Source organism: Leucopleurus acutus (assembly GCF_964270905.1).
Source record: "Leucopleurus acutus genome assembly, chromosome: 18".
Classification (NCBI taxonomy): Eukaryota; Metazoa; Chordata; class Mammalia; order Artiodactyla; family Delphinidae; genus Leucopleurus; species Leucopleurus acutus.
Genome location: NC_139160.1, coordinates 67489011 through 67512067, shown reverse-complemented (window position 1 = coordinate 67512067; position 23057 = coordinate 67489011). Strand labels below are relative to the sequence as shown.

General features: G+C 42.1%; 1 protein-coding gene and 1 pseudogene across 3 annotated transcripts in view; one reads left to right on the top strand and one right to left on the bottom strand.

Moving 5' to 3' along the window:
- The window catches only part of DOCK9 (dedicator of cytokinesis 9), a 378599-nt gene that overhangs the window by 45344 nt on the left and 310198 nt on the right, over positions 1-23057 (top strand). The window lies entirely within an intron of this gene.
- LOC309974611 (protein enabled homolog) overlaps positions 9148-23057 on the bottom strand; it is a 39592-nt pseudogene continuing 25682 nt past the window's right edge. The window contains exons 2-3 of the transcript in view: positions 9411-10703; positions 9148-9374 (exon numbers count right to left, since the gene is read on the bottom strand). The product of the transcript in view is annotated as a protein enabled homolog (transcript). The remainder of the gene's footprint in view (positions 9375-9410; positions 10704-23057) is intronic.

The following is a 23057-nucleotide window of genomic DNA, read 5'->3' as shown; positions in this document are numbered from 1 at the left end:
TAACCTTTCTCTTGATAAGCAGTTTAACCTGTTATTCTGGGTCCATCTCCAGCTTTATCAGCTGTTACATAAGTATATAAATGCTGTGTTCCGGTCATGTTGATCTATTCAGCCTTTAAGCATTAGGTACATTTCTAGAACCATACCTCTATCCGTGCTGTACCCGGGCCTCCCTCTTATTCTCTGCTTGCATGCACTCCCCTATCTGTTAATTCTCACTTCAAGTCCCTCCTCCTCCATGAAGACTCCCAGCCCTCACTGATCTTTTTGTTCCCTACACGCCTATATTTAGGAGTCATGTGCTACCTTGAACCATCTCTTACTCTTTTATGTAAGTGTCCATTCTCCCCATCTCAACTGCATACATATTCTTGTATCTTCCGTGGAGTCTCATGCTCAGTGTGGGTTCCTTGATTTTACTTTCCCTGACCCTTATTTCTCCTAGAGTGGCAGACGTTTCAGTAACTCTTCCTACCTAACAAGCCATTCACAGTTCTGTGAGCTGACTGAGCTCAACTGGGAAGTTCTCACTTGGGGTCTCACTTGAAGTGGCAATCAGATGTCAGCTGGAGTCTCGGTCATCTGAAGCCTCAATTGGGCTGAACGTCCAAGGTGGCTCACTCTTGTGACATGTGGATAAAGTTGGCTATTGGCTTGAGAGCTCAGCTGGGGCTGTCAACCACAGCACCCAAGCCTGGCCTCACCATGTGCTTTTCACAGCCCGACAGCTGGGTTCATAGAGGGAGTATCCGAAGAGCAACAGCTCCAAGGTTCCCAGGCAGAACCTGCAAGACTTATTATGGCTTGTCCATTGAAGTCCAGAACATCCCTTTCCACCACACTCTGTTAGAAAAGAAAGTCACTAAGACTCGTCCAGATTCAAGGAGAGGACAGTGAGACCCCCGACTCTATGGGAGAGTGACAAGATCACATTGCAGAGGAGCACAGGGGATGGGAATCTAGTGTTGCCACCATCTCAGGAAAATACAATTGGCCAAGGAAGGTAACATGTACATTTCCATCTAGAGTTACACTAGTTTGTAACACACCTGCTAAGGTATTGAGGCCCCCTTGTAGTACATGTATATGTTCTGTTCTCCTGGCCTCTGGATGAACCTCTAAGACATTATTAGGAAAGCCAACTGGGTGATCAGAGCTGAAAACATTCAGTGCTCAGAATCAACAAAATAGCAAGGTAAGCGTCGTAACTAAACTGTCTACTCTCTGTACAATGAAGGTATTATTTTCCCTAATTTAAAGAACACTGCAGAGGGGCTAGGAATGTTTGATATCTTGTTTTGGGTGGTGATTGGCTCAGCTTTACTCATTAAGTTGCAGAAGGAAGAAGATAGATTTGAAAGCTGTTTAGGAAGGTATTGAGGACGTGGTGACTGGATGTGCTGTACAAGTAGTCGGGGTGCTAGCTGGCAGCTGTTCTTCACCGTGTTCCATAATGCTGGGCACTGATTTTACTGTCAAAGGGGTACATGAAAAGACAGATTCAAACAGACTCTCAGAGATTTCCTTGAGGTTGTCTTAAATTCCTACTGGAATCATTCCACAACACTGTTTATTTTCTTTCAGTAAGATTTTCTCCCCATTGTGTGCCAACACCCATTATGTGGCACAGAATTATTAATCATCCATGTGGAATTTTATGTTTATAAAGTCTCTGAAAAAAATCAACCTTTTCCCCTGCCCCCACCAGCTGAGCTCACAGACCATGGCCCTCTCTCCGGACATGTACAAGCCAGTCTGATTTTTTTTGGTTTTGGGTTACCGGGCCAAGTTGTTAAACTGACTCAACCTGCCAGTTAAATACCTGAGAATTCAGGGAAAACTAGTCAAACTCTTTTAAATCAATCCCAGACACAGAGCCAGGTCAGTGTTTCCTCGGTGACTGCAGAGCATGTGCTGAAGTCCCCAGAAGAGACCACAGATGCAGGGTGAGGCGATGACATTGGGGGTATGATGTTAGCTCTCTTGAACTCTAAGTCACCACCTATGAGTGTATGAAATGTAGTAATGACTGTTTCAGACATGCTGAATATATAGTTTGACTCAGCATTGATGGGAAGAGCCTCAGTAGACAATGAATGAATAGGACCTGAATGTGTATCACATTATGAAACCAGGCATGTGGAAGCATGTTTCCAAAACAGGTTAGAGACTTGCTTCCCCTAAAATCTTGTCCATCTCAGTCAGAGATATCACTGTCCACCTGGTTACTCAGGCCGAAAGCCTCTGAGTCAACCTCTCTTTCCCTCACCTTCCCCACCCCACCCCCTGCCACCATATGTAATGCGTCAGCCAAGCTCTAGCTTCCCAATACCCAATACCTGTATCCTCAAATACAATTATCAATTATCACCACATCCACTAGCATTATTCTATCCCAAGCCACCTGACGCTCCTACCTGCAGAATTGCAATAGTCTCCTACCTTATTGATAGATTTAACAAAAACAATTTTTTTAATTCCTGGAAAAAAAAATACCGTAACAAAATCAGTGGCGAATGACTAAACAGGAAAAATACTACACATACAACCAAATTTAGATTCCTTCATATATAAAAAGCTAATAGAGATTATTATGAAAAAATAAATATTTAAATAGAAAAATTGGCAAATTATCCAAATAGTTTGTAAAAAAAAGGAAATATAAATCATTCATAAGCAAATGATATGATGCTTAATTGCACTCTAATGAGAGAAATAGAAATTCAAAGTGGCATGAGATGCTGTTGACACTTGTAAGGTTGGAAAAATTCAGAAAATTTAGTAATGTCCTGATGGTGATGGGAGGACTAATACTGGTGGGAAGGCAAATTGGTCCATCCTCTTTGGAGAGCAATTTACAAAGTGCCACCACATTTTCATATGCCGATATTTTTGACTTGGCAATTCTACTCTAGGAGTTTATTTTACAGATATGTTTGCACATGAGCTTAAAGATGCACATACGCATGCAGTAACAAAAGAAGCCAGCCAAATATACTGGGAGCTGGTTAAGTAAGTTTGGTATATCCGTAGAGTGGAATACTATGCAACACTGAAAAAGAATGAAACAAAACTACTTGGTATCGACAAGAGAAAATTTCCCAGGTATCTTATTAAGTTGTAAAAAGCAAGATGCAGAAGAGCATACATAATATGCTATAACATTTAAAAATATGGGTAAGAAAATGTACTCCTTGCATATTCATAGACTATTTCTGGAAGGAAACTTGTAACAATGGTTGCCCCTGGAAAGGTCACCTGATAATTTGGGGGAAAGGGGAGGAGACTTACTTTTCACTATATTTCTTTTTGTGATGTTTAAGTTTGTACCATATTAGAGAATTGCCTTTTTTTAAAAAAAATTATATACAATTAAAATTTTTTTTCTCATGAAAACAGAACAATAATTTTATCTTGGTAATAAATAGTTAAATTCAGAAAGACAAAGAGAAAAGACTAGTTATATTCTATTATTTTAAAGGAATATATTAGTGATACTTTCCTGGAAAAGTGTGAGGTTTTACCTAAAGAGATAATTATAAATTTCACTTCTATTATGTCTTTACATTTTCAGACTTATTATGTATAAATGAATACCTCAGGCAAAATAATAGCTAATATTTAGAGAGTGTTAACTGCGAGCAGTGTGCTTCAAAATAACAATACTGTTCTCATCGCCAGTTACAGCTGAGGGGATGAAAGCTCAGAGAGATTAATTATCTGGCCTAAGGTCACACAGCGAGTAAGTTATAGAGCTGATGCAAACCTAAGCCGTCTGACAGGAGAGTCCACATTCTTAACCACTGTACAGTTTATTTATTGTGTTATTAATGACTCATTTGTTTCATACAAATAACACTTAAGGGTACATAATTTCCAATTCAAAACTGATACTTATCAGAAAAAGAATCTAACCTTAACTACAGGAAGTAAAAACACAAATGTTGTAGATACTTAAGTCCTATAAATGAAGTTATAATATTGTTTCTGATTTTATGACAACTCAGAAAGATAAAAATATAGTGTTTTAATACATTTGAACAATGACTGGGGCTTTCCTGGTGGCACAGTGGTTAAAAATCCGCCTGCCAATGCAGGGGACACAGGTTTGAGCCCTGGTCTGGGAAGATCCCACATGCCACAGAGCAACTAAGCCTGTGCACTGCAACTACTGAGCCTGTGCTCAAGAGCCTGTGAGCCACAACTACTGAGCCTACGTACCACAACGACTGAAAACTGTGCGCCTAGAGCCCGTGCTCCACAACAAGAGAAGCCACCGCAGTGAGAAGCCCGTGCACCGCAACAAAGAGTAGCGCCCGCTCAACGCAACTAGAGAAAGCTCACAAGCAGCAATGAAGACCGAACGCAGCCTAAATAAATAAATAAATAAAAAACGATGACTGGAAAACAAAGCCACTGGGTTCTATATACTGTACATACCATTTTTTGTGTGTTTAGATACTTGACCTTCACAAAACCTTAAAGTAATAAATAAGATGTTTTAGGTCAGTGTCAAGGGTTGAATTGTGCCCCTAAAAGATATGAAGTTGTAAGCCCCCCTTATGAGTTAAACTATATCCCCTCAAAATTCGTATGTTGAACTCGTAACCCCTATTAATCTCAGAATATGATGGTATTTGGAGAAAGGCTTTTTACGGAGGTAATCAGATTAAAGTGAGGTCATAGGATGAGCCCTAATCCAATATGACTGGTGTCCTTATAAAAAGGGGAAATTAAGATACAGAAACACACATGCACAAAAGGATGACACTATGAAAAGACACAGGGAGAAGACCGCCATCTACAAGCCAAGGAGAGAAGCCTAGAACAGATCCTTCCGTCACAGCCACAGCAAACACCTCCCTCCCCACCAGTGAACATGACCGAATTGGGAAACAGGTCCTTTGCAGATACAATCAAGTTAAAATGAGGCCATACTCATGAGGTTATGGTCCCTCATCCAATATGACTGGTGTCCTTAGAAGGAGAAGAAAAGATACACAGACACAGGGAGAACCCTGTGTGAAGACAGAGATAGAGACGAGAGATGTGTTTACAAATCAGGAGATGCCAAGGATTGCCAGCAACAGCCGAAGCCAAGAGAAAGGCATGGAACAGATTCTTCTCTAGAGCCTTCAGAGGGAGCATACCCTGCCTGACACCTTGATTTCAGACGTGTGGCCTCCAGAACCATGAGAGAAGATATTTTTGTTGGTTTAAGCCACTTGGTACTTGCTGCAGGGGTACTTGCTACAGTAGGCCTAGGAAATGAATACCGTCAGAATCCCGACAGTCAGGTTGGTGTGGGAGTGGCTTCTTAAGCAAGGGCTCACAGGTGAAACGATGAGAGAGAGAGCGGTGTGGGGAGCAGAGCGCGAAAAGGAGAGTAAGGCTGCTCAGCCAGGTTCCACAGGTGGTGATGTCCCAACTCTGAGGGGGGCTCAAGTGTAAGCGATGCCTTGGGGTGGGCTCACCCGAGGCAAGGGAGCTAGGGTTCCTGCCCCAGCGCCCCATCCGTTACAGGCTGTAGACCACGCCAAGGGCCTCCACCTGCAGGCAAGTGGGGTCCAGTAACTAGAAGGTAGTTCTCTGTAAGGGTGCAGCACCCTTTGCCTGTTGAAATCAAAAGCACCCCCAAAAGGGAAAGACAAAAATGGTAAAAATGGATGAGAGGGGATCAAGGCGGGCCACCAGCATCATCCAACACATCAAACTATCTGGTCTGTGATATCTGGAGTCCAGAAGCTGGCTGCTAACTCCAGTCCTGCTATAAACATATAAATACTTCTGGTTTGGGTGGTAAACAGCCACAGCCTTGGGCCCCCGCTTCCCCGCTGCTACTTTGGTCCCATCCCTGGAACCCCTGGACTTCCCTACAACCCAGCAACTAAAATGCTGGGCACAGAGGGTGCTCACCAAACACTATGGCCAGTGTTCTTTCTTTTTTTAAAAAAATCTTTTTATTTATTTATTTGTTTGTTTATTTTTGGCTGCATTAGGTCTTCATTGCGCGCACAGGCTTTCTCTTGTGGTGGTGAGCGGGGGCTACTCTTCGTTGTGGTGTGCAGGCTTCTCACTGCGGTGGCTTCTCTTGTTTCAGAACATGGGCTCTAGGCACGCGGGCTCAGTAGTTGTGGCTCGCGGGCTTAGTTGCTCCGCGGCATGTGGGATCTTCCTGGACCAGGGCTCGAACCCGTGTCCCCTACACTGGCAAGAAGATTCTTTTTTTTTTTTTTTTAGTGGATTTTTTTTTGTGTGTGTGTGGCTGAGTTGGGTCTTTGTTGCTGCACTGGGCTTTCTCTAGTTGCGGCGAGTGGGGGCCACTCTTCACTGCAGTGCGCAGGCCTCTCATCACGGTGGCTTCTCTTGTGGAGCACGGGCTCTAGGCATGCAGGCTTCAGTAGTTGAGGCTCACGGGCTCCAGAGCGCAGGCTCAGAAGTTGCGGCACATGGGCTCAGTTGCTCCGTGGCACGTGGGATCCTCCCGGACCAGGGCTCGAACCCTTGTCCCCGCACTAGCAGGTGGATTCTTAACCGCTGCGCCACCAGGGAAGCCTGGCAAGCGGATTCTTTACCACTGTGAAGTCCCCAGTGTTCTTTCTAATTAGTCAGCTATTGAGATTTTGACTATCATTCCCCAGATTAAGCACCTGCTAGGTACCTAATCCAGTGATCGGAACTGTGAGGGACAGAAATTTTAGATAATACCTGCCTTCAAGAAGTTTAAATTTGAGGTGAGAACAGATACAGATTAAATAATCAGGAATAATTATGTGCTAAACTCTGTGTCTCAGAGTTTTGGGCTGCTATTTGGGCTGCTATAACAAAAATACCATAGACTGGGTGACTTAAACAACAAATTATTCTTTTTAAACATGTGTATACTGCAATTTTATTTCAATCGCACAAACGAAGTTAGCATGTAGGAAGTTTAAATGAAACAGTACTGTAAAAATAGCAGAGAACCAAAAAATCTAAAACGGAAGTACACCTAAAGCATGAGAATTCAACATTTATTAGTGTTTCATCTTCTTATTTGATTGACACTTGATGTTTGCAAATTTTGAAACAGACTTTGAGATCATGATGACTATTTGAAGAGATTTCAGCACCAGCACTAAGATTTGAACATTCAGTTGGTTTGCAATTGATTTGTTAGCCAGTTACATAATATACAGTACAGATTTGTCCCAGGTCAGATCACAGTGTTGAAGGAAAGAGGTACCTTCCTGTAATTAGACAGGATCCCCTAAACTGCACTCAGCTTAAGACATCCAATGTACAAGAGCATGAAAGCTGTCATAATAATGTGGCTTCAAGGAACATAGTTTTGATAAGGAAAATAACCTAAGCTTCTGTTTCCCATTTTAATTACTGAAATCTCTTAACAATGACAAAACGGTCACATAGAACAGTAAATGTATACAGTAGTTCAATCAAACTTCTTAGAAAGAACACATTTAGCAATCTGGGATAATGCAGGATGACAGGAAATGTAATGTGATTCAGTATTGGTTCTTTTTGTCATTTTACACAGACATCATGTTAATATTAGATCAAGGCACAAAACTTTAGTGCATAAACCAGTTTCTTTTTTAAGATCTAGCGTTTTTTAATAGATATTTATTGGAGTATAATTGCTTCACAATGGTGTGTTAGTTTCTGCCATAGAACAAAGTGCATATACATATATCCCCATATCTCTTCCCTCTTGCGTCTCCCTCCCACCCTCCCTATCCCACCCCGCTAGGTGGTCACAAAGCACAGGGAGCTGACGTCCCTGTGCTATGTGGCTGTTTTGAGTTCCGCAGTAAGATATAATTCACGTGAAGCTCAGAATCATGTTTCAGACCATTGAACTTACCAAAGTTAAAATATAAATAGCTGAAGACATGATGTAAAAGATGAAGTACTTGGTTCTGTTAACGTACTTACCAATTAAAACCACAAAATATTCCTCATTATTATTCATGCAAATAATTGAGAAAAAAAGATAGTGCGGAAATTAACTTTAAGTAAAACATTATTCCTTCCCTTCCTCCCACTCCCCTATACTCTGCAAAATCTTTTCCCTGGGACTAGGCCTTGAAAAGGCCACTACATATTAGTTTGACATGCATTACTGTCTGCAATTAAAAAAGCTAATTTTGGGACTTCCCTGGTGGTCCAGTGGTTAGGACTCTGCACTTTCACTGCCAAGGGCGCAGGTTCAATCCCTGGTTGGGGAACTAAGAACCCGCCAGCTGTGTGGCACAGCCAAAAATAAAATAAAATAAAACAAATAAAAAAGCTAATTTTGTGGTAGTTGTAATTACATTATAAAAATGTCCACACACATAAATCTAAAAAAGGTTGAAAACCTACAGTAAATCTACAATATATTGTTTTACATTTGACCACTGGTTTGTGTTATGTAGGAGTCACAGACTTGGTAAAGCATTTGTAACAATTTAGGAAGGCATCTACATCTTTAGATTCTGGATGAATTTTATGTTTGAATCTACAAAATTGCATGAAGTCTAACTCGAGAGATTTCCTATCGTTCTAAAATTCCTCACTCTGGATAAATCATTTTTAGGACACTTTCTTATAAATATCACCCTGTGAAAGCACATACAATTCCATTTGTTCCACATCTTATGATCTTAACCTGCGTAGGGCTGACCTCAGTTATTCATGGAATATCGAATATGATAGGAAGACAAACCTGAGAGAAACGTTTACAATACAATAGCGTTAACTTGCGAAATTCTTCATCAGCCTTCTCTGAAAAAAACTTCTCAAGCCTTTCTCCTCTTTATCGTAGTGTGGATTGTGGAAAATGTGGGATTTTTCCTCTTGACATGAAAATATTTCAAAGCATGGCGATCTTGCCTGACAGGTTTAGTATTTTCTGCATAACTGATACAGGAACTCCTGTATGACTCCCATCCTGTTGTAAAGGTCAGAAAAAAGCAGCAAACTGGGAGGGAAATAGCTTATTGCCAGAGTAGTCATGTCTGAAGGCTTTCAAAGTACGTTTCCGACTGTTTGTCTCCATTTTCTTCTTACAGCTCACAAAATGTAGGTTGTTGTTAACAGTTGTTCTTTGTAGGGTTTTTTTTTCCTTCTCCGGATTAAAGTCCTATCTCTCCTTAGTTTGTTTCTCTATGCAGTATTTGATTTGCTCAGTTCCTGCCTGATTGCATCAACGAGCTCATCTTTTAGCTTAGTTAATTCTTTTCTCATTTCATCTAGAATGTCCTGCTTCCGCCTGGACTCCGTTCCCCTGGGCTGCGAAGAAGGTGCAGATTTTGGTCTGGAAATAACAGGTGACTTGCTGCCATTCATTGTATTTGTTCTTTCCCAAGGTTTTCTTGTTAGTTCAGGTGTTCAGGTACTTGTTCAGGTTGTTCAGATTGTTCAGGTACTTGTTGAAGAGGCCTTAGAAGTTACAGGCTCTGAATCTTCATTTTTGTCGTCTTTTTGTTCTGTTTCTATTGTTGATCCTTTTTCAGCAGTTCTTCTCCTCCTGGCCAGCAGGGCACTCATTTCTTGCATTAAACCACTACCCCTTAAAGGAAGGGGTCCCTTTCCTTATCTGTTTTAGATAAGGCCGAATTCACACCAATGAACTGGGAAAGAGGCATCTTCCATTCATGACACTTTACAAAGTTTTGCTCCAGCAATTGCAGCTGCAAGTCCAGTCAAAGGGCAGTTGTCTTCAGATGTGGATCCCGAGAAAAATCCAGATGCAGGGAGGGGAGGGGCAGGTGGTGGAGGAGGAGGGGATACTTGATTAGGAAGTGGTGGTGGAGGAGGTGGAGGCCCAAGGACCAGGACGGAAGTGGAGAGGGGGAGGGGTCCTGGGGGAGGAGGGAGCGCGGCTGATGCCTGGGCAGGACCTGGTGGGAGTGGAGGAGGGGGTGGGGGTGCAGGTGGTCTCAAGACAATGCCCTGTCGGGCTGGAGTCTCTGCCGGCTGAGAGGCGGCCTGCAAGCCTGGCTCAGAAGCAGAGGAGTCTCCCCGCAAAGAGTTTGGAGAAGTCTCCTCAGAGGCAGGGGCAGCAGCATTTGATATTCTTTCCAGCTGCTCCCTTTCTAGCTGCTCTTGTGGCTCTCGTTCTGGCCTTTCCCGGGCCCATCTCTCCAGCCCCTCCCTCTCCTCTCTCTCTCTCCAGCTGCTCCTGTTCTAGTCGCCCCCTCTCCAGCCTTTCCCTTTCTAACCTCTCCCTCGCCAATCTCTCCCTTTCCATCCTTTCTCTCTCCAGCCTTTCCCACTCCAGCTCCTTTTGTTGTTGCTGTTCTCGTAGTTGCCTTCTTTGAATTTCCAATTCTTCCTGTGATGGGCCATTCTGAACATGGGCAGGTAGCTGTGAATTTTGTCTAGGTGATGTTGGCCCTGTTTCCTGTGAACTCAACACTTCTAAGGCATGCATCATGGCACTTGCGAACATTGGCGTTTTCTTTGCTGCCAAAGTTGAGACCATACACCTCTCTAGCGTCCCACCATTGGTGGAAGGTCTGTGTAGCTTGATTGTACTTCAACCCTTTAGGAACCGCACCGTTTATCACGACCTGATGGTCCTGAATCTTCCTGCCCACCACTCTGAACGTGTTGCTGCCTGTATGATGATATATATGAACTCTCCTGAACCCAGTTGAACCACCAGCTGGCACCCACTTTTTATTAGCATCAACATAAACCATCACAGCAGCTCTTGCCTGACATAAATCTGTCCAATTATTATTTTAAATGTATCATGCTACTTCCTTCTGGTCTGCAGAGTTTCTGCTGAAAAATCAGCTGATAAACTTATGGGAGTTCCCTTGTATGTTATTTGTTGCTTTTCCCGTGTTGCTTTTCTTTTTTTTTTTTTTTGCAGTACGCGGGCCTCTCACTGTTGTGGCCTCTCCCGTTGCGGAGCACAGGCTCCGGACGCGCAGGCTCAGCGGCCATGGCTCACAGGCCCAGCCGCTCCGCAGCATGTGGGATCCTCCCGGACCGGGGCACGAATCCGTGTCCCCTGCATTGGCAGGCGGACTCTCAACCACTGCGCCACCAGGGAAGCCCTGGATTCCTTTTTATTTCTTTTTCTTCTCTGATTGCTGTGGCTAAAACTTCCAAAACTATGTTGAATAATAGTGGTGAGAGTGGACAACCTTGTCTTGCTCCTGATCTTAGTGGAAATGGTTTCAGTTTTTCACCATTGAGAACGATGTTGGCTGTGGGTTTGTCATATATGGCCTTTATTATGTTGAGGTAGCTTCCCTCTATGCCTACTTTCTGGAGAGTTTTTATCATAAATGGGTGTTGAATTTTGTCGAAGATTTTCCTGCATCTATTGAGATGATCATATGGTTTTTATCCTTCAATTTGTTAATATGGTTTATCACATTGATTGATTTGCATATATTGAAGAATCCTTGCATTCCTGGGATAACCCCACTTGATCATGGTGTATGATCCTTTTAATGTGCTGTTGGATTCTGTTTGCTAGTATTTTGTTGAGGATTTTTACATCGAGGTTCATCTGTGATATTGGCCTGTAGTTTTCTTTTTTTGTGACATCTTTGTCTGCTTTTGGTATCAGGGTGATGGTGGCCTCATAGAATGAGTTTGGGAGTGTTCCTCCCTCTGCTATATTTTGGAAGAGTTTGAGAAGGATAGGTGTTAGCTCTTCTCTAAATGTTTGAAAGAATTTGCCTGTGAAACCATTTGGTCCTGGGCTTTTGTTTGTTGGAAGATTTTTAATCACAGTTTCAATTTCAATGCTTATGATTGGTCTGTTTATATTTTCTATTTCTTCCTGGTTCAGTCTCGGAAGGTTGTGCTTTTCTAAGAATTTGTCCACTTTTTCCCGGTTGTCCATTTTACTGGCATATAGTTGCTTGTAGTAATCGCTCATGATCCTTTGTATTTCTGCGGTGTCAGTTGTTACTTCTCCTTTTTCATTTCTAATTCTGTTGATATGAGTCTTTTCCCTTTTTTTCTTGATGAATCTGGCTAATGGTTTATCAATTTTGTTTATCTTCTCAAAGAACCAGCTTTTAGTTTTATTGATCTTTGCTATTGTTTTCTTTGTTTCTATTTCATTTATTTCTGCTCTGATCTTTATGACTTCTTTCCTTCTGCTAACTTTGGGGTTTTTTTTTTGTCCTTTCTCTAATTGCTTTAGGTGTAAGTTTAGGTTGTTTATTTGAGATGTTTCTTGTTTCTTGTGGTAGGATTGTATTGCTATAAACTTCTCTCTTAGAAATGCTTTTGCTGCATCCCATAGGTTTTGGGTCGTTGTGTTTTCATTGTCATTTTTTTCTAGGTTTTTTTTTATTTCCTCCTTGATTTCTTCAGTGATCTCTTGGTTATTTAGTAGTGTATAGTTTAGCCTCCATGTGTTTTTATTTTTTACAGTTATTTCCTTATAATTTATATCTAGTCTCACAGTGCTGTGGTCGGAAAAGATACTTGATGCGATTTCAGTTTTCTTAAATTTACCAAGCTTGATTTGTGACCCAAGATATGATCTATCCTGGAGAATGTTCCATGAGCACTTGAGAAGAAAGTGTATTCTGTTGTTTTTGGATGGAATGTACTATAAATATCTATTAAGTCCATCTGATATAATGTATCATTTAAAGCTTGTGTTTCCTTATTTATTTTCTGTTTGGATGATCTGTCCATTAGTGAAAATGGGGTATTAAAGTCCCCTACTATTACTGTGTACTGTCAGTTTCCCCTTTTATGGCTGTTAGCATTTGCCTTATGTATTGAGGTGCTCCTATGTTGGATACATAAATATTTACAATTGTTATATCTTCTTCTTGGATTGATCACTTGATCATTATGTAGTGTCCTTCTTTGTCTCTTGTAATAGTCGTTATTTTAAAGTCTATTTTGTCTGATATGAGAATTGCTACTCCAGCTTTCTTTTGATTTCCATTTGTATGGAACATCTTTTTCCATCCCCTCCTTTCAGTCTGTATGTGTCCCTAGGTCTGAAGTGGGTCTCTTGTAGACAGCATATATACAGGTCTTGTTTTTGTATCCATTCAGTGAGCCTGTGTCTTTTGGTTGGAGCATTTAATTCATTTACATTTAAGGTAATTATCGATATGTATCTTCCTATTACCATTTTGTTAATTGTTTTGGGTTTCTTTTTGTAGGTCTTTTCCTTCTTTTGTGTTTCCTGCCTAGAGAAGTTCCTTTAGCATTTGTTGTAAAGCTGGTTTGGTGGTGCTGAATTCTCTTAACTTTTGCTTGTCTGTAAAGGTTTTAATTTCTCCATCAAATCTGAATGAGATCCTTGCTGGGTAGGGTAATCCTGGTTGTAGGTTTTTCCCTTTCATCACTTTAAATATGTCCTTCCACTCCCTTATGGCTTGCAGAGTTTCTGCTGAAAGATCAGCTGTTAACCTTATGGGGATTCCCTTGTATGTTACTTGTTGCTTTTCCCTTGCTGCTTTTAATATTTTTTCTTTGTATTTAATTTTTGAAAGTTTGATGAATATGTGTCTTGGTGTGTTTCTCCTTGGATTCATCCTGTATGGGAATCTCTGTGCTTCCTGGACTTGACTGACTATTTCCTTTCCCATATTAGGGAAGTTTTCAACTATAATCTGTTCAAATATTTTCTCAGTCCCTTTCTTTTTCCCTTCTTCTTCTGGGACCCCTGTAATTCGAATGTTGGTGTGTTTAATGTTGTCCCAGAAGTCTCTGAGAGTGTCCTCAATTCTTTTCCTTCTTTTTTCCTTATTCTGCTCCGTGGTAGTTATTTCCACTATTTTATCTTCCAGGTCACTTATCCGTTTTTCTGCCTCAGTTATTCTGCTATTGATTCCTTCTAGAGAATTTTAAATTCCATTTATTGTGCTGTTAATCATTGTTTGTTTGCTCTTTAGTTCTTCTAGGTCCTTGTTAAATGTTTCTTGTATTTTCTCCATTCTATTTCCAAGATTTTGGATCATCTTTACTATGATTACTCTGAATTCTTTTTCAGTTAGACTGCCTATTTCCTCTTCATTTGTTTGGTCTGGTGGGTTTTTACTTTGCTCCTTCATCTGCTGCATATTTCTCTGTCTTCTCATTTTGCTTAACTTACTGTTTTTTGGGTCCTCTTTTCGCAGGCTTCTGGTTCATAGTTCCCATTGTTTCGGTGTCTGCTCCCAGCGGGTGAGGTTGGTTTAGCGGGTTGTGTAGGCTTCCTGGTGGAGGGGACTGGTGCCTATGTTCTGGTGGATGAGGCTGGATCTTGTCTTTCTGATGGGCAGGACTGTGTCTGGTGGTGCGTTTTGGGGTTTCTGTGAACTTAGTATGATTTTAGGCAGCCTCTCTGCTAATGGGTGGGGTTGTGTTCCTGTCTTGCTAGTTGTTTGGCATGGGGTGTCCAGCACTGGAGCTTGCTGGTCATTGAGTGGAGCTGGTTCTTAGTGTTGAGTTGGAGATCTCTGGGAGAGCTCTCGCCAATTGATATTACGTGGGGCCTGGAGGTCTGTGATGGTCCAATGTCCTGAACTAGCCTCTTCCACCTCAGAGGCTCAGGCCTGATACCCAGCTGGAGCATGAAGACCCTGTCAGCTGCATGGCTGCTGCAGGCATTGATACTTTTCTAAAGTCCTGATTGTTTTTGTTTATGACATCTCCGTTGGGGTCTGTAGAAATGATTATGACAGCAGGCACAATGAGAGGGGAAAGTTAAACAGAGTTCCAGCCATGGTTGCTGCTTCAGTCCCTTCAGGAGTTCCCTCCAGCCATGGATGCTCTGTGCCCTGTAATGCCAAGTGTTGGGTGGTGGTAGGCGATATGATTATATCTTGAGTGTGCCCCTCCTACCATCTTGTTGTGGTTTCTTCTTTTTTTTGCGGTATGCGGACCTCTCACTGTTGTGGCCTCTCCCGTTGCGGAGCACAGACTCCGGACATGCAGGCTTAGTGGTCATGGCTCATGGGCCTAGCCGCTCTGCGGCATGTGGGATCTTCCCAGACCGGGGCACGAACCAGTGTCCCCTGCATTGGCAGGCAGACTCTTACTCACTGCGCCACCAGGGAAGCCCGTGGTTTCTTCTTTATTCCTCTAGATGTAGAAAATCTTTTTTGGTAGGTTCCAGTCTTTTTTAACAGGTGGTTGTTCAGCAGTTAGTTGTGATTTTGGTGTGCTCATGAGAGGAGGTAAGCTCAAGGTCCTTCTACTCTGCCATCTTGAAAGACTCCACAACAAATTATTTTTCACAGTTGTGGAGGCTGGGGAGTCCATGATCAAAACATCAGTAGATCCAGAGTCTCGTAAGAACTCACTTCATGGCTTATAGATGGCTATCTTCTCACTGTGTCCTCACATGGCAGAAAGGCTGAGGTTGCTCTCTGGGGCCTCTTTTATAAAGGCACTAATCCCATTCATGAGGGCTTCACCCTCGTGACCTAAACACCTCCCAAAGGTCCTACCTCCTAATACTATCACAATGGAGATTTCAATTTCAACATATAAATTGGGGGAGGGGGTACATTCTGTCCTTAGCACTCTGCAGTCCTGACACATTAAAAGTGAACATTTCCTTCGCGGTCCAGTGGCTAAGACTCTACACTAGCAATGCAGGGAGCACAGGTTTTGTTTTGTTTTTTTGTTTTGCAGTACAGTGGCCTCTCACTGTTGTGGCCTCTCCCGTTGCGGAGCATAGGCTCCGGACACACAGGCTCAGCGGCCATGGCTCACGGGCCCAGCCGCTCCGCGGCATGTGGGATCTTCCCGGACCGGGGCACAAACCCGCGTCCCCTGCATCGGCAGGTGGACTCTCAACCACTGCGCCACCAGGGAAGCCCGTTTTTTTTTGTTTCAATTAATTAATTTTATTTTTGGCTGCGTTTGGTCTTTGTCGCTGCACGCAGGCTTTTCTCTGGTTGTGTCAAGCGGGGGCTACTCTTCCTTGCGGTGTGCAGGCTTCTCATTGCGATGGCTTCTCTTGTCGTGGAGCACAGGCTTTAGGCACGCAGGCTTAGTAGTTGTGGCTCACGGGCTTAGTTGCTCTGCGGCATGTGGGATCTTCCCAGACTGGGGATCGAACCCGTGTCCCCTGCATTGGCAGGCGGATTCTTAACCACTGTAGGGGGCACAGGTTTGATCACTGGTCAGGGAACTAAGATCCTGCATGCCACATGGCACAGCCAAAAAAAAAGTGAACATTTTCTGGGAAAAAGAGAATGGTTGAGTCTACCCATGACCCTTAGATTTCTGTAAAGTCTCCAGGTTACTCATATTAAAATGTTATCAGTCAGTGGTTTTATTTATGCCATTCCCACCACTTTTACTATATTTTCCACAAATTAGTGAGCTCTTTTCATATTATATCTATAGACACAGCTAAATATAATACACGAGGAACCCATTAAATTCTGTAATCACTGTTTTCTGTAACAGGATCTGTGGCTATTCAAACTCAGCCAAAAGAGGCCGCCTCAGAGGAAAAATGAAATAACCAATGCAAAGACACCTATGATTTCCTTTGGAGTATTCCAGCCACATGAGTGGAAAAAAATAAAGAAGATGGTGGAAGACCCTAAATCTTCCCAGTGAAAAGCTGTGAATTCACTTCTGCTTTGGGGTCAGAGCTTGGCCACAGACCAAAAAAGAGGGGCATGTGAATGAAACCACATTGGTTGACCATCTGGGTTGCATTTGGCCCAAAGGCTTACCTCAGTTTCAGTTTTCTGAGATATAAAATAAGGCCAAAACGGATCCATGAAAATTGCCTAATTGGTAGTATTCTCAAGGCCTGTTGGGATTCACAGATGACAATTACAGCTACAGAGTAATCAGTTAGAACCCAGGCTCCAATTTAGGGTAATAAGCATCAAGGAGGACTTCTGTTTGTCTTGTTGGTATTTTGAATGAGCTCTGGAAAATACTTTGGGAAAACTATGAACTCCTTAGCATAATTTTACTTTGACATCTAATAGTTTTCATCATAAATTTGACATTTCGGGAATATTATAAATATTGCTCTTTCAAATGTATCCAGTGGAATCTAAATGCCAGGCAATTTATTATTTACATCATCCATTTAAGAAACACAGATCATCTTTAACGGTTGGATAGTTCACATTGTTTCTCATTTTCCTTCAAACTCGTATTTGTTTTCCACTTCCTCCTTAGAAGTTTATCCTAATATAACTTTCTTCCTCTGGCCGCACCACCCGGCTTGCAGGATCTTAGTTCCCCGACCAGGGATCGAACCCAGGCCCCTGGCAGTGGAAGCTTGGAGTCCTAACCACTGGACCACCAGGGAATTCTCTACATTTTTATGCTTTAAAGTTTTTATTGCTCACCCTTTCATAATACTTTGCAAAAAAAATATGTATATTTAATATAACTTTCTGTGACTATGAAATTGAAGGTGATAAAAATTTATTTTGTATTGAATTGGTATTATGATTATTCTTAGTCCACATTTGAGTAAAACAACAAAAATATATTACAAACTTTAATAAATGATAAAGAAAAGTACAGTTTTATTGAAAATGTTGCCAAAAACTGGAAACACTTAGGTCTCCATCAATAGGAGAATGGATAAATGAACTGTGGTATATTCACACAGTGGAATCCTACTTAGCGATAGAAAGGAACAAACTACTTATACATGAAACAACACGAATGAATCTTGAAAATATTATTTTTATCTAAAAGAATCCAGACACAAAAGAGCACATATTGTATGATTTCCATTCATATGAAGTTCTAAAACAGGCAAAACTAACCTATGGTGGAAGAACATCAGAATAGTGGTTGCCTCCGGAGTGGTTGCCTCTGGGGTGGAGTGGTTGCCTCCAGGGATTGACTAGGAAATGGCATCAGGGAACTTTCTGGGTGATGTCAAGACTCTGTCTTGAGGAGGGTTTTGTTACACAGGTGTATGTATTGTTGAAACCCACAGAATGGTCCACTTAAGGTTTGAGCATTTCATTGCATGTTGATCTTACAAAAAAAAATAATTGTCAACAAATATTGAATTCTAACATGCTGAAGTATTGGGGGTAAAATATACTGGTGCCTGCAAGTTACTTTGGAACTTATCTGGATTGATAGATGGATAGAATGGAGGACAAATAGATATGTGATATGGCAAGCTTAGTAAAAATAATTCTAGAATCTAGGCAGTGGGTATATGACATTTACTGCAAAATTCCTTCAACTTTTCTGTATGCTTGAAATTTTTCATTAAAACATTTGAAAAATGTATTGAAAATGCTATCTTACTAAGATGGGTGTGAATATCTTCAATCAGTTCATATATCCAAGAATATTAATTCTTGTTAGAATTAATGCTAGTTTCAGCATCAACTTCATGCATGTTTTCCTCTTTTAAAAATGTAAGCTCTGAGAAAACATGTAGATAGATGGTAGAAAATGGAGAGAGAGAAAACAGTGGAGAGAAAGGCATCTCGTTGAGGGATGAAGAGGATCCACGCAGCATGGTGTGGAGAGGAAGGCACGGATACAGAGACACTGCAGGAGTACAAACAAATGGACTCAACGCAGAGATCAAGATCCAGGACCCAGTGCCTTTAGGGGGAGAAGACAAAGATGTTTCAGGGACACTAAAGCTGAAGATCCCATCAGCAAACATAGGGAACACATTCTAGAGCAGAGAGAGAAGTCATCTCTGGACATGTTCATCTTAAGTCACCAGAGCTACATCCAGAGGGGAATTCTGAGAAAGAATTCAGAAGTGTGGGTATGAACTTCAGAGGCGAGTTCAGGGACAAAAGTTGATTTGCAGCACCAGTACTTAGCTGATTTCACTGCTCCGGTTACCCAGCCAAAGCTCATGCTCTATCAGGAGCCATATCCTTTGAATTTCGCCCATGGTCTTGGGAGTTTGGTACTTTGAAGGAACAGGGGGGATATCAGATTAAATCATCAAGAAAAAACGGGGGAGATTCTAGGACTCTACCTACCCTCCGGATGATTGAGAAAGAGTTGGCTGTGAAGAGGAGGAGAATCAAGGGAATAAACCCTCACTGAAGCCAAGAGAAAGGAGAGGTTACCAAAGGAGGGTGTGGTCAGACAATCCTGTTAAATGCTGCAGAGTTTAAGGAGGATTAGGACTGAAATGGGGCTACTGTCTATTGCAGAACAGCAGTTATTCTCCACCAGAGCAATTTTGACCCCCATTCCTAGGAGAGTGGTGCTACTGGCATCTAGTGGGTAAGGGCCAGGGATGCTGCTAAACATCCTACACTGTACAGGACAGCTCTTCTCACAACAAAGAATTTTTCTGCCCCAAGGATCAATAGTGCAGAGGTTAAAATCCCTGCTAATACAGCAACTGTAGAATTTGCTGGGATGAACTCATTTTCAAGTATTCTTATCAGCGCATGTGTCTCCAATAGGAGCTTAGAAAATGTGGTCCCCCGAAGTGAGAGAGTGGCATGGACTTATATATACTACCAAATGTAAAATAGATAGCTAGTGGGAAGCAGCCGCATAGCACAGGGACGTCAGCTCAGTGCTTTGCGACCACCTAGAGGTGTGGGATGGGGGGGTGGGAGGGAGACACAAGAGGGAGGGGATATGGGGATATATGTATATGTATAGCTGATTCACTTTGTTATAAAGGGGAAACTAACACACCATTGTAAAGCAATTATACTCCAATAAAGATGTATAAAAATAAAAATATAAAGATAAGCTAAATGACCTAATACTTCAAAAAAAAGAAAGAAAATGTGGTCCCCAATGTTGAGGCATCCTGAAGGGAATTATCCCCATATCTTAGCCAGGGGGATAGACTCAGCTTTCTACCTTGTTTCGGAGCTTATTTCTCATTGGCTGTCCCCTTCTTCACTCTCTCTTTTTTTTTTTAATTTTTAAAATTTATTTATTTATTTTTGGCTGCGTTAGGTCTTCGTTGCTGCATGTGGTCTTTCTCTAGTTGTGGCGAGCAGGGGCCACTCTTCGTTGCGGTGTGCGGGCTTCTCATTGCAGTGGCTTCTCTTGTTGCGGAACACGGGTTCTAGGCACACGGGCTTCAGTAGTTGTGGCGCGCGGGCTCAGTAGTTGTGGTAAACAGGCTTAGTTGCTCCGCGGCATGTGGGATCTTCCCAGACCAGGGCTCGAACCTGTGTCCCCTGCATTGGCAGACGGACTCTTAACCACTGCGCCACCAGGGAAGTCCTTTCACTCTCTTTTTTAAAATCTTAAACTGATTTAAGATTTTAAAAAATTGAATAACTGATACTTCCATGATCTCCAGTGAACCATGCCCCATCCTGTTTTCTACATTCGCACAAGCTCTCACTTACACATACACACACTATTTTGCACACATTCCCTATCCTCAACACATCATCTTATTTCTCTTGATTTTCCACCTAGAGGTCTGGTTGAAATGACCTGGAATCACCTCCTACTCCCTGGGTTGGTCCAGTTGCTGCCACTTACTGCTCCTTCCGCAGAACTGACCAGCTCATCACAGCCCCTTCAGGCTCTCTGCTCAGGAGCCCTCAGTGCCCAGCACACTCTAAGGTTTAGAAATTATATGCTGGCCCTGAATCCTTGATGAGAATTGGAGTTGACAGTTTTCTGGAAAACAAACACAATTTGTCCCTTCTCACCTGGCCCTTTATGTCTTCCTCCCATAGAACTTTTGCAGTGAATTTCTATGTTGGTTACAATCTACTGGACTAAATTCTATATTCTTCAGTGCTGATTTTTCTCTTTCCTCATTCCTTCCTTGCTTTGGCTGTGAGACCAAAGGGCCAAAGAGCAATTTTAAAAAATGAAGTAAATACGTTTAATAGCTCTTTCCTCTTATTAAACTCCACAGCATCTCTTCATTTCTGCCCTCTCCCACCCATCCTCTCATTCTGGCTGGAAAAACTGCCCTGCATCTTCGCTGCCAAAGTTTGACTTGTTCTGGAGTTTCATTCAGGTACTTTCATTCTGAGTTTTCCAGCACTAAACCTGTCTTCTGAGAGGGCATTAGAAGAAGTAAGGGGTTCATGGCAGCAGATCTGTTCTCCTCGAACCAATGTATATACACATATATAGACTCTGAGTCCTCTGGCTCAAGAGCCAGGAGATCCTAATGTTATTATTGAACTTTATGTAATCAAGCACTGAGCACTGGCAAAAAGTACAGGCACAGTTTCTTGGGGATTTTTTTTTATTATTTGACAGTTTAATCGAACTTGTTTCTCTTTCTTTGAAAATGTTCTAGAAAATAAAACAGCAGTAAAAATTGATTTTTCCGCACTGTTATTTGATACATCAATCTGTTACTTTCAAGTTTGCTTCCTACTCCTCTTGTAGATATTTTGATGAGTTTCTGTTAAAGCAGTAACAATTTAATTTAATTTAATTTTTTTTTTTGCAGTACGCAGGCCTCTCACTGTTGTGGCCTCTCCCGTTGTGGAGCACAGGCTCCGGAAGCGCAGGCTTAGCGGCCATGGCTCACGGGCCCAGCCGCTCCGTGGCATGTGGGATCTTCCCAGACCGGGGCATGAACCTGTGTCCCGTGCATTGGCAGGCGGACTCTCAACCTCTGCGCCACCGGGGAAGCCCAACAATTTAATTTTTAATGATGGGGCTTCCCCGGTGGTGCACTGGTTAAGAATCCTCCTGCCAAGGCAGGGCACACGGGTTCAAGCCCTGGTCCCGGAAGATCCCACATGCCGCGGAGCAACTAAGCCTGTGCACCACAGCTCCTGAGCCTGCACTCTAGAGCCCGCGAGCCACAACTACTGAGCCCACATGCCACAACTACTGAAGCCCACACGCCTAGAGCCCGTGTTCTGCAACAAGAGAAGCGATGACAATGAGAAGCCTGCGCACTGCAATGAAGAGTAGCCCCCGCTCACCACAACTAGAGAAAGCCTGCGCACAGCAACAAAGACCCAACACAGCCAAACGAACAAACAAACTAATTAATTTTAAAAAAATTTTGTTTAATGATGGATATTTTATTGCCCATCTCCTAATCTCAGCTTTAACTTTCAATCTAGTGGTTTATTTATTAAGACATTGGCTCTTTTGACTATCTGTGACTCATTTCTCTAAGGCTCCATTCTTTTAAAATGCCGAAGCACAAGTAAGGACAGTTATATAATCAAATGATGGTTTGATAACAGACACCCTGGGCATCAGCCATGAAATATGCATTCAAGGATCAGATAGCAACAAAGGGAGAAAAGAGACCGGAAAAAAAAAAAAAAAAAGCAGAGCCTCAGGTACCTGTGGGACAGTAACTAAACATCTAACATCTGTGTCATTGGAGTCACCGACCTTTGGCTGGTGGCAGACAGGACACCAGTGAGAGCTAGACAGTCAATTTTACTCTTTCCGGAAGACTTTTCTGAGATGCAGTGGTTTATCCCACCTGCCTGAACACATCACACAGGGCCAAGCTTTCAGCTGTGCTGCTTATGAAGCTCTAGGCAGCTCAGTGTGCCCCCCTTTATAATTATCCTCCCCCTTCCCATTTCCCTCCCCACTGCTTCCTGGAGCGTGCATTCCCCATGAACATGCTACCACAGCAGATTTGATTCTATTTTAAAGCAAACCTATATCTCTTTATCTTTCTGGAATCCTCTTAGTTATGTTATTTCCCTTAGTTATATCTCTCGAGTTTTTTTTCCCTCTTGTAGTTTCCATTTCTTTGTATATTCATTCTGTCTTTTAAGCTTTTGTTCTACTTGTCTTCCATACCGCCAAGTTGGATCTTAACAGTGACAATTTTCTCTTAATATTTTAGTTTAAAGTGTTTTTAGTTCCAGAAAGTTTATGTGTGATTGAATCTTCTTATGTGCTCTTTTTCTATTTTAATTCAACTTTTTGTCTGTCTCCTCCAGCAATTTTATTTCCCTAAAACTTAACTATCATGACTATTCTGATAGTTTCTCAGTGGCTACTGTGTCTTCATAAGGTATTTATATTGGTTTCCTATTACTGCTGTAACAAATTACTGCAACTTAGTGGCTTAAAATGACATAAATTTATTATCTCACAGTTCTGGATGTCAGAAGTCCTAAAATTAAGATGTCAGCATACCTTCGTTCCTTTTGGAGGCTTTGGGGAAGTATTCACTTCCA